At 41.7% G+C, this 17,500-nt stretch overlaps 1 pseudogene; it reads left to right on the forward strand.

Moving 5' to 3' along the window:
* The window catches only part of LOC143029191 (uncharacterized), a 29,000-nt pseudogene extending 19,964 nt beyond the window's left edge, over window positions 1-9,036 (forward strand).
* The last annotated feature ends 8,464 nt before the right edge of the window (window positions 9,037-17,500 follow it).

Here is a 17,500-nt window from a genome sequence, read left to right on the forward strand (position 1 = left end):
AACCCTTATTTCAGCTCTTTGTATCACAGCTGTTGTAACTCTTTGTAACCCTTATTTCAGCTCTTTGTATCACAACTGTTGTAACTCTTTGTAACCCTTATTTCAGCTCTTTGTATCACAACTGTTGTAACTCTTTGTAACCCTAATTTCAGCTCTTTGTATCACAACTGTTGTAACTCTTTGTAACCCTTATTTCAGCTCTTTGTATCACAGCTGTTATAACTCTTTGCAACCCTTATTTCAGCTCTTTGTATTACAACTGTTGTAACTTTTTGTAACCCTTATTTCAGCTCTTTGTATCACAACTGCTGCAACTCTTTGTAACCCTTATTTCAGCTCTTTGTATCCTGTTAATGCAATTCTACACCTTTTCTTCCAGCCACGGGCGACTGTGCTTGTGGTCTAGGATGGACTGGGCCGGACTGCGAGGAGATGTGTCCTGAGGGTCGGTATGGTCCGAACTGCAGCCTCGACTGTGCTTGCCATCACAATGCCACGTGCGACATGGTGTCCGGCTGTTGTTCCTGCACGCCGGGCTACTACGGCCAGTACTGCCAGCTGGGTAAGTCCTAAGCCGATTCGAGTGTTCTTAAACCCCAGAGGGACTAACGATAAGTACTTGCTATGGGTGGTTCTGCGATGTGGATGGCGAAGAGAAGAATTTCTCCGTCACATATCTTCAAAACTTATCAACAACCTCATTCACGTTCTGACTTGAGGATCTGGGTTCAAGACTTCTATGAATTTTGACTATATCTCACCTACTCTTCCCCATACAACAAAATGATACATGGACTCAGAAATTCGCCTTACGAGGAGAGGCTTAGGCACCTTAACTTCACTCTCTGGAAAGACGCAGAGTGCAGGGTGACTTGTTAGAGGCGTTCAAGTGGATCAAAGACTTTAACAAGGGCGATGCAGGCAAGGTCATCATATTAAAACAACAGGGCAGGACTCGCAGTAATGGATTTAAACTGGGAAAATTAGATTTAAGAAGGAAATAGGCAAGAATTGGTTTACTAATAGGATGGTCAACGAATGGAATAGACTTAGTAACCATGTAGTGAGCGCTGAAACTATCAGTTAGACAACTTTATGGATGGGGATGACAGGTGGTGATGGATATGGAGCTGCCTAGTGTAGGCCTTATGGTCTCTTGCAGTCTCCTTCATTCTTATCTTCTTATGTTTCTCAGACCAATGTAAGTCTTTGACAGTTCGTGGCTGCTACCCTGTCTTCTGCTTGTCTTCCTCCTCCTGTTAGCAGGTAACATAAAAACAGACCGGCAACGATACAACACAGACATCAGCCCAGCATCTCTTCCCGGAGTGATCTACGGGAGGGCCCAAGGGCCAATGTCGGCAACTGATGTATTCCTAATTTCCCGTCATTGAAACAGCAGTTACTATTATCAACGGTTGTCTTACGATGTTCAAGAGTTCGAGAGTTCATTATGGTTCTTAAAGAGTTAAATGAACAACACAGAAAAGGAAGTCTAATTAGAATCTCTGTCTTTCTTAGAATGTCCGCCAGGATTCTTCGGAGCCTACTGCTCTGAGCAGTGCCGTTGTGAGAATGGTGCCACATGCAACCCGAGGACCGGCCAGTGCCGCTGTGCCCCGGGCTTCACGGGAGATCGGTGCCAGATGCCTTGTCCAGATGGTAAGGGAGTGGGTGTCTTTAATAGACCTGCTCTTTCTCTCTCTCTCTCTCTCTCTGTGAATTTATCTATTCATCTATCTCTACTTCTATTTGTGTCTTCATCTTTCTCTATATCTATATATATATCTATATCTATATCTATCTCTGTCTCTGTCTCTGTCTCTCTATATCTATCTCTATCCCTATCCCTATCTCTATTTCTATCTCTATCTCTATTCTATCTCTATCTCTATTTCTATCTCTATCTCTATCTCATCTCTATCTATACATATTTATACCTATCTATCTATCTATCTATCTATTGATCGATTTATATCAGTCTATCCTTATTTCTATTTCTGTCTCTTTATACGTATTATGTATAAATTAATCTGTGTATCTGTGTGTCTTAGCAGTGCTTTCATATTTCAATATTTGTGTATATAAAGGCATAATACGCTTTCAGAAAAAAAAATCAAAGAAAAACATACATAATCTGTAAACTTGATTCGACTCTGAATTAAGTGGCTGACTATCTTGATTTATCTTCAGGTTACTATGGAGACCAGTGCCTTATGGACTGCCAGTGCGGGTAGTACGGTTGTAATAAACTGACGGGCCAGTGCCTGTGCCCGCCAGGACGCTCCGGGCCCTTCTGTGCCCAACGTAAGTGCCCGTTTTTTTTTTGTTTGTTTGTTTTTTCAAATGAGGGAGTGTTACCCGAAGTCTTTACTAGGGTCTTCCACATCGATCCATGAAATCAGTCTTTACTTTTTCTTTTCTTTTCTTTGAGGGAGTGTTACCCAAAGTCTTCACTACGGTCTTCCATATCAATTCATGAAATCAGTCTTTACTTTTGACGTAATATTCCATGGTCAAAGGAGGCTGAAAACTGGACAAATTCGTCGGATCAGACCGACAACTTATCCACAAATCATCAACACCTATTGTTTCCATGGTAACCACATCTCTGGTTCCTATCTTGCAGCTTGTGCCTCCGGCCGCTACGGTCCCGGGTGTAGCCAGAGATGTCAATGCCACAACGGCGCCACGTGTGACCCCGTCACGGGACACTGCACATGTGCGCCAGGCTGGATCGGGCCCTCTTGCCAGGACAAGGACGGTAAGTTCCCTTCGGACTTCTTTGGCAGCTTGTCTTTAAGAAATTTTGAGTGGCTTGTTACAGAGGTGGACTGAGGAGAGATGTTGGAAAGTGTTTTGTCTGCCGTAACCATCGCTTCTATCCTTGGGGACAATATAACACCAAGGGAATGGAGTCATGAAGATGGTATAGGCTGAAAATGAGGAAATGTTTTTGAAGTTGATAGTGAGAAATCCGGAGACCAAGTGCCAGCCCTTCTGGGCTGCACTTCCAGGAAGAAATGAAGGTCTAGACTTGATTTGAAAATGGGTGGAAGGGAGAAGGTTCCCTCCGACTTCCACCTTGCATAATCGCTACCTATTTTTTATTAATTAATTTATTATCTATTTATTTTTTATATATTTATTTATCTATTCATTAATTGATCAATTTATCTATTTATTCATTTATTTGTTTATTTATGTATTCTAGTTATTTATTTATCGAATTATTCATCTATCTATTAATTTATTCATTTATTTATCTATAATTTATTTATTTCATTATTATTATCATTATCTTATTGCCATAATTCTTTTTTTCAAGAATCTTGAATTATTGCCATGACACAAGTTTACTCCAATTGATATTGAGGAAAATCATAAAGTAGTTTCAAATGAGAGGCAGCTTTGGCTTCAGATCATGACTTAAAAAAAACATTTTCTTTCTTGAATGCTGACGGAAGGAAGAAGAGGTAAGAAATCATCCGTTTTATTCTCATTTACAGATATTTTGCCTTCTTGTCTTCTTCAAAGATATAGCATATATTGCAAAATTTCTTCTAACTAACACTAGGAGGATTTTATGGAGATCAACCCAATGCCTCCGTTCTCTCTTGAGAAAGACCCGCAACCCCCAAGGAAACCGGCCACAGACACATGTTAACCCCACAGGTTGCTCATTAGAGAGAATTTTTGGACAACGTACTACAACATGCACTTGAAGAGAAGCAATTGTTCACTTGGTAGAGTAGCGAGCTGAGCGTAAGATAGCCGGTTCTAGGCTAAGGTCGTTTAGAATTGCCCACGTGTATACTATAACTTACCTTATGGCTTCGTCTCTGAAGAATTGTAATGAACTTCATGACCCCTGCAGGGACTACAAGCTATTTCCAAGATACCCTTTTGAATGCCATTGGGATCAACATAGAAAATAAAGAGAAAATGGAATGGGGGAAATCAAGTGTCAGTCCCTCAGGGGATTTACGGGGTTTTATAATGGACAGATTTGCTGTCTATCTTGCAGGACAACGATATACAGGTACCCGTCACTGGTTTCTCAAAGCCATCATTTCATGTGTCCTCATGGTCCATTCAACAGTTGCATACTGGATTCTAAATGTGGCGATTTGGTCAAATTCAAGTGGAAATTGCTTGAGTCTACAACAACCATTATTCCTTGCCTGTGCGTTGGCTGGTATTTGTTATAAACATAGTCAATCTCTACTGGGAGGGACGTGATGGTGTAGTGGGAAGCTCTCTTGACGGATATCCCAATGACCGACGATTCTAGTTCTTCCTACTATGGAGTACCGCTGTTGCAAGGATTTGATCCACTCTCGCATCTTCTCCAGGACCCTTGTCCGTGACGACCATAAAACACCAGGTGGACATATCTCCTGGTCAGGAAACCTACTGAAGAAGGCTCGACCGGCAACATATAATGAAGACCTCGTGACAGGTGCAACTACCAACAGAGCAGTGGTGACGCCGCAGTGGCGTTATTTAGCTAGTGTTTACATGTGTAGCAACCTAATAATACTAACCCTTTCAACAAGATGGCACACTTTATAGATTTAGTTCTAGGTAACCGAGACCTCGGGGTTTCTTCTCAGCTAATGGATTAGTAAAATCATCCAGTTTCAATGGACAAAAAAATCTATAAAGTCTGCCAAGGTATCGAAGGAGTTATACGTGACGGACTCTGCTACCCTGATGCCAGTCAAGCAAACTTGGTCCTAAGTGACGTCAAACGTGATGATTGATGACCACTTACCTGTGTGACGTCGTTTCTGTGATGGATGAACCCGCAAATGTCATCAGGGCTGGGAATTCGCGTAATTTGTTCTGCAATTCATTTCCTGTGTAGTGGGTGTTCTAACACTTGCCGTACGAATAGATAATCAAGATATTTTGTTACAGGACTTTATACTTCGTATCTGTTTTCCGTATACACTGTGTGGTACTCTGTGATAAATTATGTCTCTTGAATTAAACAAAGAGTTATATACAGTATACAAGATATTATGATTTGTACGCCTCTATAGATTCTGCGTGTTCTTGAGTAGTGTCATGCTTTTAGTACTGTGTAGCACTTGTATAATGTGTACTAGTTAACATATACTGAATACCTACATTGTGCACTATGTGTTGCTGTTGTTATTAGTTAGTTCACTGTATCAGTGAGTAGTGACACTGGAGGAAACCGATTTCATTATCGGGAAGTCTTGTCAAAGGTCCTCCACCTCAGTTATATTGTGGTCGTGTTCGTGTTTGCTATCAATGCTTAAGAACATGTAAATATGAATTTAATATGTTGACGTCGTAAGTACTGTGTAAAGATTTCCATGCATTGTGATGCCGTGTTTACTAAATTTTTCTGTCTCTATTCCGGTTACAGTTTCTTTCATCACTGCGGGAACGCATCGAGGACGAGCTGATATTCCAGTGGAATATAGCTGAGTGTCCTCAAAGCCTCAACGTTCCCTCCTTCGTCACCATGAACCTCAATCTCAGCGTTTCACGTTCTTCAAAGGCATAAAAATCTTCATGAATGCTTCACAACACCCAAGGGATTCCTCTCCAGCTATTCATAATCTTCGATGAAAGCATTTCTTCAGTGCCTCATAGTACTCCACAACAATAGAATGCTTTACAGCTCACATTACTCAACACTCAACCAGACACAACAGTAGGAATACTGCCAACTATCAGTGCTCTCAGACCATGGAAACTTTCGTATCACAAACATATATTGATATTTTCAATACCTCAAATAACCATGAACAACCAGTCCCACCTCGTACAATCCTCAGTTTCTCATTGTTCTTCATTTCTCAGTTTTAACACATGAAAAATCCCCTTAACCTTTATGTAATTCAATCACTCGTGAAAAACTATTTCGTACTTCCATGCACTGAATACAACACACCCTTATCTCCATACACATTTTATAACCGATGTTCAGATTATAATATATACATTTCAGGACTTATTCACTGAGTCATGCACATATAACATTCCACATACACAGCTTTCTAATGTCAGTGTCAGATAGGTACACTAAACAGTGAGCACCCCATGTATGCTAGAAAGGAAAACACAAGTCCACACATGACACACTAAGTGACCTTCGGAGACCTCAACGCCAAACGTGGAACTCCAGAGACCTGAAGTTTCTTCATTGTGAACTTTCTCCAATTTACTCGAGTGTCACTCGAAATAGTCAGCCACCTTTACGAGGAACAATCACGGACGCCAAATGGAGCAGAAGACATGATGGAGACCTTTTGGTCAATATCGTGGTCGACAACTTCACTGGTGAACAAGTCGTTGCCTTAGATTTCTTTTGTAGATGTGAGAACACTTTTCTACAAAGAATATTTTAATAAGGGACTTGAACCCTAAATTTATTTTAGAATAAAAGTGATTTTTGAAATAGCTACATGTGCGTTGTGTTGTACCTCGCTGAAACGCAACAACGAGGATGCAGTGAGTGTCACAAAATCTTATAGATAAGGAATATTGCTCTCCGTCGTCTGAGTTCAACTTCAGTGCCTAAAATAGTTTACGACAATAGAAAAGTCAGTCAAGCCCAGCTACTTGTTTGAATAAGCAAAAGTCATAACTTTGAATCTATTAATGAGAACGAAGAGGTAAAGGACAGTGTGGGTTTGAATTTAGAAGAAAACTTTAGGTGTATACGTTATGAAAATATTTGTTTGGGTCATTTTGAACTGATACCTGCGAACAGTTCCGTATAGGAATATAGACGGGTTTTATGTGAAGATGACCCCTTACCGGTGAGATCTAGTTCGCATTAATCTAGAAGTTAAAACTTGGAGAGCTTCGAAGAAACAAATAATGTAAGAATCGTTGTAAACTGTCAAACCACCGATGCCCTCTGGCCAGATGACCTACTCGGTCTTGTATGAATTAGGATAGTTTCCATCAATTCAGTTTGTAAAACTGGTTTCTGTCGGTTCAGTTTCTGAAGCTGGACTCCAATCTCTAGTTCTGCTTGTCTCTTAGTGAATTGTTTCTATGACATCTTGTAAAGATAGTTTCCAAAACATAGGCTTTATTTTTATTTTCATCTCTATAGTTATTTTCGCAGCCGTGACGAAGGCTGTTACAGGTACCAATATCATCCTTTGATTTATTTGCTGTTCTTACTAACGCCTTGTGTTCATGTTTTACTTGAACTGATTTTTCTCCACTTATTTTATGACTGCTCTACATCTACGCATGAATTCATGAGTTCATTTACTTTACATCTATATATTATGTAAAAAAAAATCCCTTTATGACATCCTGATTTCCTTTACTGAATACTGCCATTATATGTACTTGCATTTCTTCAGTCACAGCGGGTACTCTTAGTACTAACTTGAAAACAAGGACACAGATGTGAATAGAGAGTAGGTCTAACTTATTTTATGGATTTAGATCTTATCATAACAATTGAAATTTCGGAGATGTCCAGATCAAAGTGAGTGATGTATTTAGTTTGAGAGCTTATGTAGATCTATTTATTCTTAACTAGCCAACCCGGCCGTGGGAACTCCATGAATATGATCAGTTGAATGACATCGTAAGTTTAGCATTGCACATATAAAGTTGTCATTATCGTCGACTTTACCGTGAAATGTTTAGAAATAGATTGAAGCTATGAAACGTTTTCGATGACGGAGTAGTCTGAGATTTTAATCAATTTAGAGGTTGGGTATCGGTCGACTATTGATTTTTGCATCTAGGGCATCTGAGGAGCAATGTAGCAATTACGTCATAAAAATCTAGCTTTGTCCTTATTGATTCAAGCTTTAAGTCTTCCCCCGTTAGAGCCTAATTGTAATGACAATAAATCTGACATACTGCAGTTTCATTCATGGCATTTTTTTTTTCATGATTTTAAATTTCAAAATATGTTGGAGGAGGTTCTAATTTGTCACCAAGAACATTTCAGCCGTTACCTAATCTGTGTAGGGGTTAGATATGAAAACCTTTGTTGGTAGATTACTAACCATTTCTCACTATGGATTTGGAGGCACAGAGAGGGTTTAACCGTTCGCCGCAGGTTTAATATCAAATTATCTTTGGGTTGAAATATAAATCATTTTTGAAAAGGGTGACGACATGACGTCATGGCGTCTCACGCAAGTGGCACAAAATAAGTCCAATTGTTTTTTAAAAGATCTTAATGCACAGAAGTGTAAAGAAGTATGGTTGTATAATGAGTGTGCTTGTTTACGTTGGTGTGTGTGTGGGTGTGTGTATGCTCGCGCACACCATTTTGGAAAGGCAAATAAATTATGTTGGGACTAGGTCGAATTTCCGAATTCAGATCTAATCAATCCTGCACAGATAGTTATTTAATAGTTATGTAACAAATGCAACAAAACTGTAAAGGAGCCACATGGAGTGATTTTACATCTCATCCAATTACAAAGTTAGGAAACCATGAAAATCATGATAAAGGAAACAAATTATTCAAAGTCGTCGATAAGTTCAGTAGTACATTTCAGTGCCAAATCTTAATGAAGGACTTGATTTGTAAAGTGTTGTAAATGGTGTTTTTGATTAATTTTTATTACTGTATAAAAGCCCAATCATTACTGATTTTTTTTTTACAATAACGTAAAGACGCCTAAAATATATGAAGTGAAATAATTTCATACAACACAACCATTGTTTACTAGCGTCCCTTTCTGTAACGCTTAGAGAGAAGCAAGTCTACATTTATTTAAAAACACATCTACTAAAATTTAGCTTTTAAGAATATCATCTTTTCAATCTATGCATAATTGAGGAAGAACTAATCTAACATTTTTCGAGTTCCTTTGGGTGACCCCGATATTCTTGAAAAAAGGCAGCGTTTACGTTGCTGACATCATCATTCTCCACATCTTTCTTTCGCTGCTCCTCTTCTTTGCAGACTCATGCCTCGCTCACTTAGTGTATATATTGAACGCTAATAATGATAACACAATAAGTTGTTTCACTGCCCGTTTTAATTAAATGTGATTCTGTCTTAAACTGGTATTATTTACCTTGTGCGAAACTATTTTATTTGTATGTGTATTGGTCATTGCTCGCTTTGCGAGTAACTAGGTATAATAGTTTTTCTATCAGACCTTGGGTATCCAAGACCGTATCTTATTTTTACTCTCATTATGTGGTGACTAGCTGATTCGGACCATCCGCCGCCAAGCCGTTTCACCCTAGAAAACTCTGCCAGAATGCATAATAAGGAAGGTAAGACTTGATCACTAAGACGAGTCCAATAACATCCAATGCCATCCACTTGTGTCCGTTGGCATCCAGTTGGATAGAATAACTATTCATACGGTTGGAGCCGTATTTCAAAGTGAATATACAGATATATATTTTAGAAAAGTTTCATGGACTTTGGGTCAATAGAAGTGAAGTTACCCATATGTGAATTGTTAGATTTGTAGCGTCAGGCAAGCTACAGGCGATTAGTTTCAGTTCTTTGACATAAAACCACAAGGTTCGATTAAGTTAGGATAAGTTTGTTACTTTCTCTGGCTAGAGAATCCCATCAGTATCTTCGACCTGGCATAGAGTACATAAAGTTGTTGATGATAGTGAAAAGGATAGATATGGAAAGAGGAAGAAGGGTCTTCACATATGAGTGAATTTTAGGTGTACGAGTAGGTGTGTGCTGTCCCTTCTTTCACTATTTTTCCTTCGGCCACCATCTTCCAGCGGCAAGAGGAGATTCCAGATGACCTTCTGAGTGCCGAGGGTGCATGAAACTTTCTATTGGGGAAGCTCCTTTAACCTTACGTCTTCCTGGCCTTACCCACAAGGCAGAGGAGGTGGAGTTACCGTTTTTGCTCACGATGAGGCCTGTAAGGAGACATGGTGGTGAAGAGGCAGTGTGTTGGCAGTAGGGCCTGAGAGCGAAAACACACACTCACGCACACACACACACTCAAACACACATACATATACAAAGAAACACACACATTTTTACCCATAGATCGGTCCATATATGAACTCTGTAGTGACACGTCAATACCTCCGTTCTCTATGGTATATTCGGTTTTCTATGGTAATCTCTTTCCGCAAATTCCGATGTCTTATACTCTGCCAATGTTATTGTAAGATTTGTATTTCACCCTCATCCTCGAATTACTCCATATAAAAATATTTGTTTTCGTCATATTATTATAATATATTTTCGTATGATAATCAAATCTATGTACATAAATAATATGACTATATATGCATATGCAACCTTTTCATCGACATCCACAAGAGAGTGTGGACTACGGTGTAATGACCTTCGCCAATGAATTGATCTTGCCATATATTTCCGAGACATCAAATTTGGCCTCATTCACCTCTACAGAACCAAGTAGGTATTCAAACCTACAAGCTAGTTCAAATTGAAATTCGAGTTACGGGAACCATAGTGCCGCTGAGGCTTCGTCAAAGGGCGGGGTCGAACTACGACGGCAGGAGCCACGGGAAGCGAAGTTGTCTTGTCATCTTGTCACTCGTAGACATGGTAGCTCAATACATGCTGCTAGGTGGATATGGGACGTGCCTAGGTCACCAGCGTAAAGGATGAATTAAACAATTAGTGTTAGTTGAGCAGTCTATTCGAGTAATATATTCAGGCACAGCTTAGGTGTCACAACAGCACTACATAAGATTGACAACACTGAGAGAGCTAGACACAACAATACTAAGCGTAAAACATAGCAAATATGAGTTGTACTTATGCACTTGAGGGAAAGACCCAATTGATGTTTAGTGCGTTGTACTCACTGTTACATTTAGACCTCTCTGGACATGCTGGGTTGCCACGTCATAGATAATAAGGGATAAGTACATATATTACCGTAAGGCTTCTGGGTCCTACGATACCTACAGGAAGTTTTATATACACATGTTATACATAGAATATATAGGCACACGTGATACGACCAGTGTCACGTGACATTGATGCGTTACGTTATACTCTTGGTCATACTCATGTACTATTGCCAAGGTCGCATACAATATCTAAGTTACATGCAATAAATAAGTACGATCCCTGTGTCATGGGTACAAGTACAGTATATATGTAAGGCATTTACATACTATGATTGTACAGGTGGTTATACATATAAGCTTTACAAAGAATATGCGAGTATAGACAAACATTAAACGACACATCATATCTTGTTGCACTGACGCACTGTGTAATACGCTTGAATAACGCGAATTGACAACTACGTATGGTGTAGCTGTTATAAGTAACAGTTACACCAGGCAACAAACGATGCCACACCAGGTGCCCAGGTCTATGCATTAGGCAGTCGGTCAAAACCACTTGTAGTAGCCAACACGGCCCGACTTCACGGGGAGTTGCATCAAAGTCCATCATTGATCAGCTTCAATACCTGAAGTGCGAGCAGAAGTGTGGATGCGGTGGGTCCCCAGACTGGCCGTGACAAGGTAGACCAGGTGGTAACATATCGAATAAATGAATAACCCCTATATTTATAATATTGTTTCACTTGTCCACGTATCACCCTTACAAAAGTATATTTACAAAATTACAATACTCTACGATACTCTCTCATATCCACAACATCAGCATACCATATAAAAGTCCTTAGAAATTTAGTCAATACACAAGTACAAGGATTAACGTCTTAAACGAGTACAAGGATTAACGTCTTAAACAAGGATTAACGTCTAAACTGACTCGTTCTTAGTGTACAGTATGTCATATACATGAAATGATACTTGTTGCAACTTTCAAAAATACATCAGCCACTATAATTCTTATAACTGAAGACAACTATACATGTAATTGATGAAAAAAAAATCTAACAAGCAAAATACTTTCTATAGAAATTGTACTTTGTTGTATACTTTTTATAGTCATCCCTCTTTTACCATTTTCTACAAAGTCCTATACCATTATCGTTTTCTGTTATTCGTTAACCCCCGTCCCTACTAGATAGTTCCTTCTCTTTTATTCTATATCACGCCGGGTTATTTCATTCAGCTGTGTGTGACCCCATCGATTGTAATTGAGTTAAAATTGTCTCGATTTACCTTCTGTTATGACTGTAGCTGAGTTATCTTATAACGTTGTGTGTAAACCCCATCCCTTGATAGCTGGCTGAGATGTTAAGTATTGGATAATGTGTATACAAGATTGATTATTGGCAATTGAAATACGAGTACGTATTAGTTGATTGATTGTTTGAATTTATTCCGTCTATTATTGACACAGCGGAGATCAATCTCCACTGGGTGCCTCTGAGGAACGATACACCACGTTGGCTTTAACCTGTTACCGGCTTTGTAAATCTCTGGTCATACTATCACAACTCAAGTGAGTTTGTCTGGGTATAAATGACTTCGTTTACATTGTCTATTTCTCGAATCTCCAAATGTCATACTACTTTTGCGTCATATGTTGAGAATCTGAAAAAGTCCACAAGACTATAAAATGAATTGAGCAAGTGGGTCTGCCCCACATCTTACATAACTCTTACTTCCTTCCATTTCACTCTTTCCTTCGACTGAACCCCCAAACCCCCACTCCCTCCCTCCCCTCTCCCCACCTTATCTATCCTGCCCTCTAACAAACTAATACAAGTTGGTGCTACTATAGTGTGAGGTCTACCACACTAAAGCGTGAGATCTACCTCCCGTTAACACTATACCGTGAGATCTACCATTTCCATACATTTATTTTAGCGATAAACACATATTTTGTACATATCCTAGGAATGACTTAGATAATTGGGTTTCTAATTACATTCATATTAAAGGAAGAAATGTAAAAATAAACACGTTATCATAAATTCCCATACATTTATCTTAGCGATACACACTTCGTACATCTAAGGATGACACAAATAGGTTAGGTTAGATTAGGTTAGGTCAGGTCACGCGGACAGGTCACGTTTTTGATAGACCTCGCATTATAGTAGCACCGACAAGTTAAACCTAGAATATGAATATTAGACATATTGTTGAATTGTCCCTAGTGAAGTCTAGAATACTGTAGGCGAAGTCGTCCTGTAGATTTTCAAATTCAAAACATTTGACGAGAATCGTGATAGTGCGACTTGGCCATTAGGTTGTATGTACATAACAACATAAGAAGGAAGGAGACTGCAAGAGACCATAAGGCCTACACTAGGTGAGAAGTGCTTGTGTTTTTGAATGTTGGAATGCCTGTGGTTGTGAATAAAGTCAGAAATAACCAGTGTAATCAGCTCGATTGTACTTATTAGGTGGAAGCATATATATGCAGCACTGATCCACCGCACCTTTGATGTCCACCGTTGTGGAGACGGGGTTGGGAAAGCCATGAAAGTATTTTTTGTACTTACCGAGGATTGAACCCGGGCCCTCAGCGTTCCGAGGCAGGCTCGTTACCCATTGTTCCAAACAGGGATAAACTCTTATAAATATTGTGTACAAACAAATACGCGCATAATTATACGCGCGTGTATCCATACCCATTCACAAGGACACGCCTATACCCGTGCGCATACACACCCATACGCACATACAAGCGCGTACACACACACAAGCGCGCGCACACACACACACACACACACACACACACACACACACACACACACACACACACACACACACACACACACACACACACACACACACACACACACACACACACGTGGGGAACATGAGACCAATCAGAATTAAGGAGACTACAAGTGACCTTAAGGCCTACACTAGACAGTTCCATGACCCTTACCACTTTTCATCCCTATCCATAAACTTATCTAATATTCTCTTAAAACAACCCATTGTTTCAGCGCTCACTATATGGTTACTAAGTCTATTCCATTCATTATCCACCCGGTTGGTAAACCAGTTATTGCCTAATTCTCTCTCAGGGGAAGGGAAGAGGAAGAGGGAGGGGGAGTGAGGGAGAGGGAGGAAGGGAGGGAAAGAGAGGGAGGGAGGGAAGGGAGAGGGATGAAAAGGGAGAAAGTGGGTGGGAGGGAAAGGGAGGGGAGAGGGAGAGGAAATGGTGGAGGGAGAGGGAGAGGGAAGGGGAGAGGGAGGGATAGGGGGGAAGTTAGTAGGAGAGGGATAAGGAGAATGAGATGGAGAGGGAGAGGGAGGGGGAGAGGGGGAGGGAGAGGGAGAGGCAGAACGAAAAGGAGAGTGAGATGGAGAGGGAGAGTGAGGGGGAGGGAGAAATAGAGTTTGATGAGGAGGGGAAGAGGGAGTTTGAGCGAGAGAAAGGGAGAATGAGAGTAATAGGAGGAAGTGGAATGAGGAGGAGGGAAAGAGAGAGAGAGAGAGAGAGAGAGAGAGAGAGAGAGAGAGAGAGAGAGAGAGAGAGAGAGAGAGAGAGAGAGAGAGAGAGAGAGAGAAAAGAGAGAGAGAGAGAGAGAGAGAGAGAGAGAGAGAGAGAGAGAGAGAGAGAGAGAGAGAGAGAGAGAGAGAGAGAGAGAGAGAGAGAGAGAGAGAGAGAGATTTTTTTTGTTTTAATAAATTTATTACGCCCGTGGGCGGCAAACAATAGTACATCTATCACAGCATTGTGTTAGAGGACATGTCATATATTATATACATTCTTTAAATGGAGACATAATACAATAATCATTCAGGATTCCCCGAAATGGTGATGGCGGGATAGTGGTACTATGTAAGTGTTTACATATAATCATCATGCCCCGTCTCCGGGGAATATTGTCTGTCACTATGGGTCACTGGAGACAATAATACCAAGGGTGTTCGTATTACGACGGTTACGCAGCCCGTACGGTGATCACCGTGGCATATCATCCGTCTAGGAGCCCCGTCACACAAGTCGACTCCCAAGTCCGAGCCGAGCACTGACATATATTGTGCCTTCGTACTGGTCTTGCGTCGGCGTTACTTGTGGCGGTTGGGTAGGAGGTGGTCGTATGGGGCGCGTGACGTCCATGACGTAGGTATAGGCTGCCTTGGAAAGATGGTCCACCGATTAATAAATTCATTGCTTCTGAGGGCGACAAACAATAGTATATTAGTCATATTGTTATGGAAAGAGATACAAAAGGAGGTATGATTGGATTTAACAATCAAAATCCCCCAAAATGGGGGTGGCGAGCTAGGAGTGTATCTAAGTTGTCGTCACTAAGTAAATATTTACATACAGTTATCACGTCTTGTCTCTGTGGAATACTGTCTGTCACAATGGGGCATTGGAGACAGTAGTGTTCAAGAGTGTTGGCGTTAGGGCGGTTACACAGCCTGCATGATGAGTAATGTGGCATATCTTCCGCCTGGGATATTTGCCACACAGGTCGATATCCGAGTCTGAGCCGAGCACTGACAACATTGTGTCTCCGTACCATGGGTCCGCGTCGGCGATACTTGTGGCGGCTGGGTAGGAAGTGGTCGTGGTGTTGAATGGAGACACTGGTGGCTCGTTCCGCATCTCTTCGGCGTGTTGTTATGGTGTGAGTGGCTGCGTGTATTCTGTTTTTGAGGCATGTGAGAGAGGGTACTACGCGTTCGTTATCTAAGACGAAGGCACAAGCTGCTTTGGCAATACGGTCCACAGTGTCGTTGCCAGCAAGGTCGACGTGTGAAGGCATCCATACGAGAGATACGGCCATAGATGCTTCATGAACAACGGCGAGTTGGGTCAGTATGGCCTGTACAACACGATAGTAGTTGGGTCTGGGTGAGGAGAGGGCGTGTAGAGCTGGTTGGGAGTCACAAACGATCACACCATTTACGTTACAGTCTACAAGATATGTTACTGCGTCGAGGATTCCGTGTAGCTCACAAAACGTGGAGCTTGATGTGACAGGTAACCTGCGGCCAATCCATCCAGCTTCCACAGGTGGCTGTAAGGTGGGTGAGTACATGGCACACGCTGCTCTTCCATCAGCCTGTACTGAGCCATCCACGTAGATGACATGCGCTGCGGGGATCTTTGAGGATACGCTGTCGATGGTCTCTAGTGCTAGTTGCTTTTGAAGTGCAGGAAGGTCATCTTTGGAGGTTGGTGTGAAGGTGACGTTAGGGAGGGAGATTCGCCACGGGGGCAAGTCGGGTTCAACCGTTTCTTCAGGGACGTGGATGTCAAGGTTTCTAAGTGTGTTGCACACTGTAGTGACGAGGTTGCGGCCTCCTGGTCGAAGTGGGAGGCGGGGTGCACTGTCAGGTTCGAGCGACGTTCTGATGGTAGCAGTAAAGTTTGGGGACAGATAGGGCGATCGGAGGCATTTTACAGAGAGAATGGCCATGTTAGCATATATTCTCTCTACAAGCGAGGGTAGACCAAGTTCACTTTGCATGTTAACGATGCGAGTCGAAGGAGGGCAACCTAAGATAAATCTCATTACTCTATTTTGGAATTTTTCGAGAGGTTCCAAAGCTCTCCTGGGAAGTTGACAAAGGGCAGGTGATAAGTAGTCAACGAGTGATCGAAGAAATGCGGTGTATAGAGTTCTGATCATTGGTAATGAAGCGCCGGTGGAATTTGTGGCAAGCCACTTGATAGGGTTAAAACGGGCCTGCAGACGATCAAGGAGATCATTAACAAGGGGATGGATACGTTGTCGAGTCGGTATGGCTGGAGTGATCCGGGCTGGTACTCCAAGGTATGTGTACTGTGTGCAATGAGGGATAGCATCACCTCCCATGTTGAACGTCGGTAGTGCTTGGAGAGTACGAGATGAAAATATTCTGCTCTTCTCAGGGGAAATGATGAGACCACAAGCGGTAGTTGACGTATAGAAGCCATTTAGAACGAATTGGAGGTCAGCGGGCGAGTTGGAATGGATGCAGATGTCGTCCGCGTAGCAGAGAAGGGTTGTACCGGGAACGTTAGGAAGAAGTGAGAGTAAGCGGTGCATCAAGACGTTAAAAAGAAATGGACTTAGTACGCCACCTTGCGGGGTACCGAGTTTGAACTGCTCGTAGGAACTGCACACACCTCGAAAGAGAACACGTGACTTCCTGTTACTCAGATAACCTCGAATCCATCGAAGGAGGTTTCCTTGCACTCCGAAGGTAACCAGCTGGTCAAGAATTATTTCATGGTTGGCTACATCGAAAGCACTTTTGAGGTCCAGGAAGGCAACTACGCTGGTGGGAGAGAGTCGGATGTAGAGCTCAGTAAGGCAGTGGTGCGTACTTCGACGTGGGAGGAAACCATACAGCTGCGGGGAGAGTTGACCTTGTAGACGATTCATGAGCCGGGCAAGGATGATACGTTCAAGCATCTTGCTGAAGCATGAAGTTAGGGAAATGGGCCTGAATTTATCAGTACCTGGTTTCGGTATCGGAACAATCGTGCTTAAAGTCCAGGCTGCAGGTACATGTCCACGAAGGAGGCAGAGGTTGAAGAGGCGAAGGAGGGGGTTGCCAGGAACTTCCAGTAGGAGTCGGAGCACTTGGTATGTAATGCCGTCATCCCCGGGGGCAGAAGATTTTGTATTAGCCATGGCTAGTCGTAATTCATTTTCCGTAATCGGGACGT

This window comes from Oratosquilla oratoria, chromosome 10, assembly GCF_046742065.1.
Source record: "Oratosquilla oratoria isolate Oo_2021 chromosome 10, ASM4674206v1, whole genome shotgun sequence".
NCBI lineage: Eukaryota > Metazoa > Arthropoda > Malacostraca > Stomatopoda > Squillidae > Oratosquilla > Oratosquilla oratoria.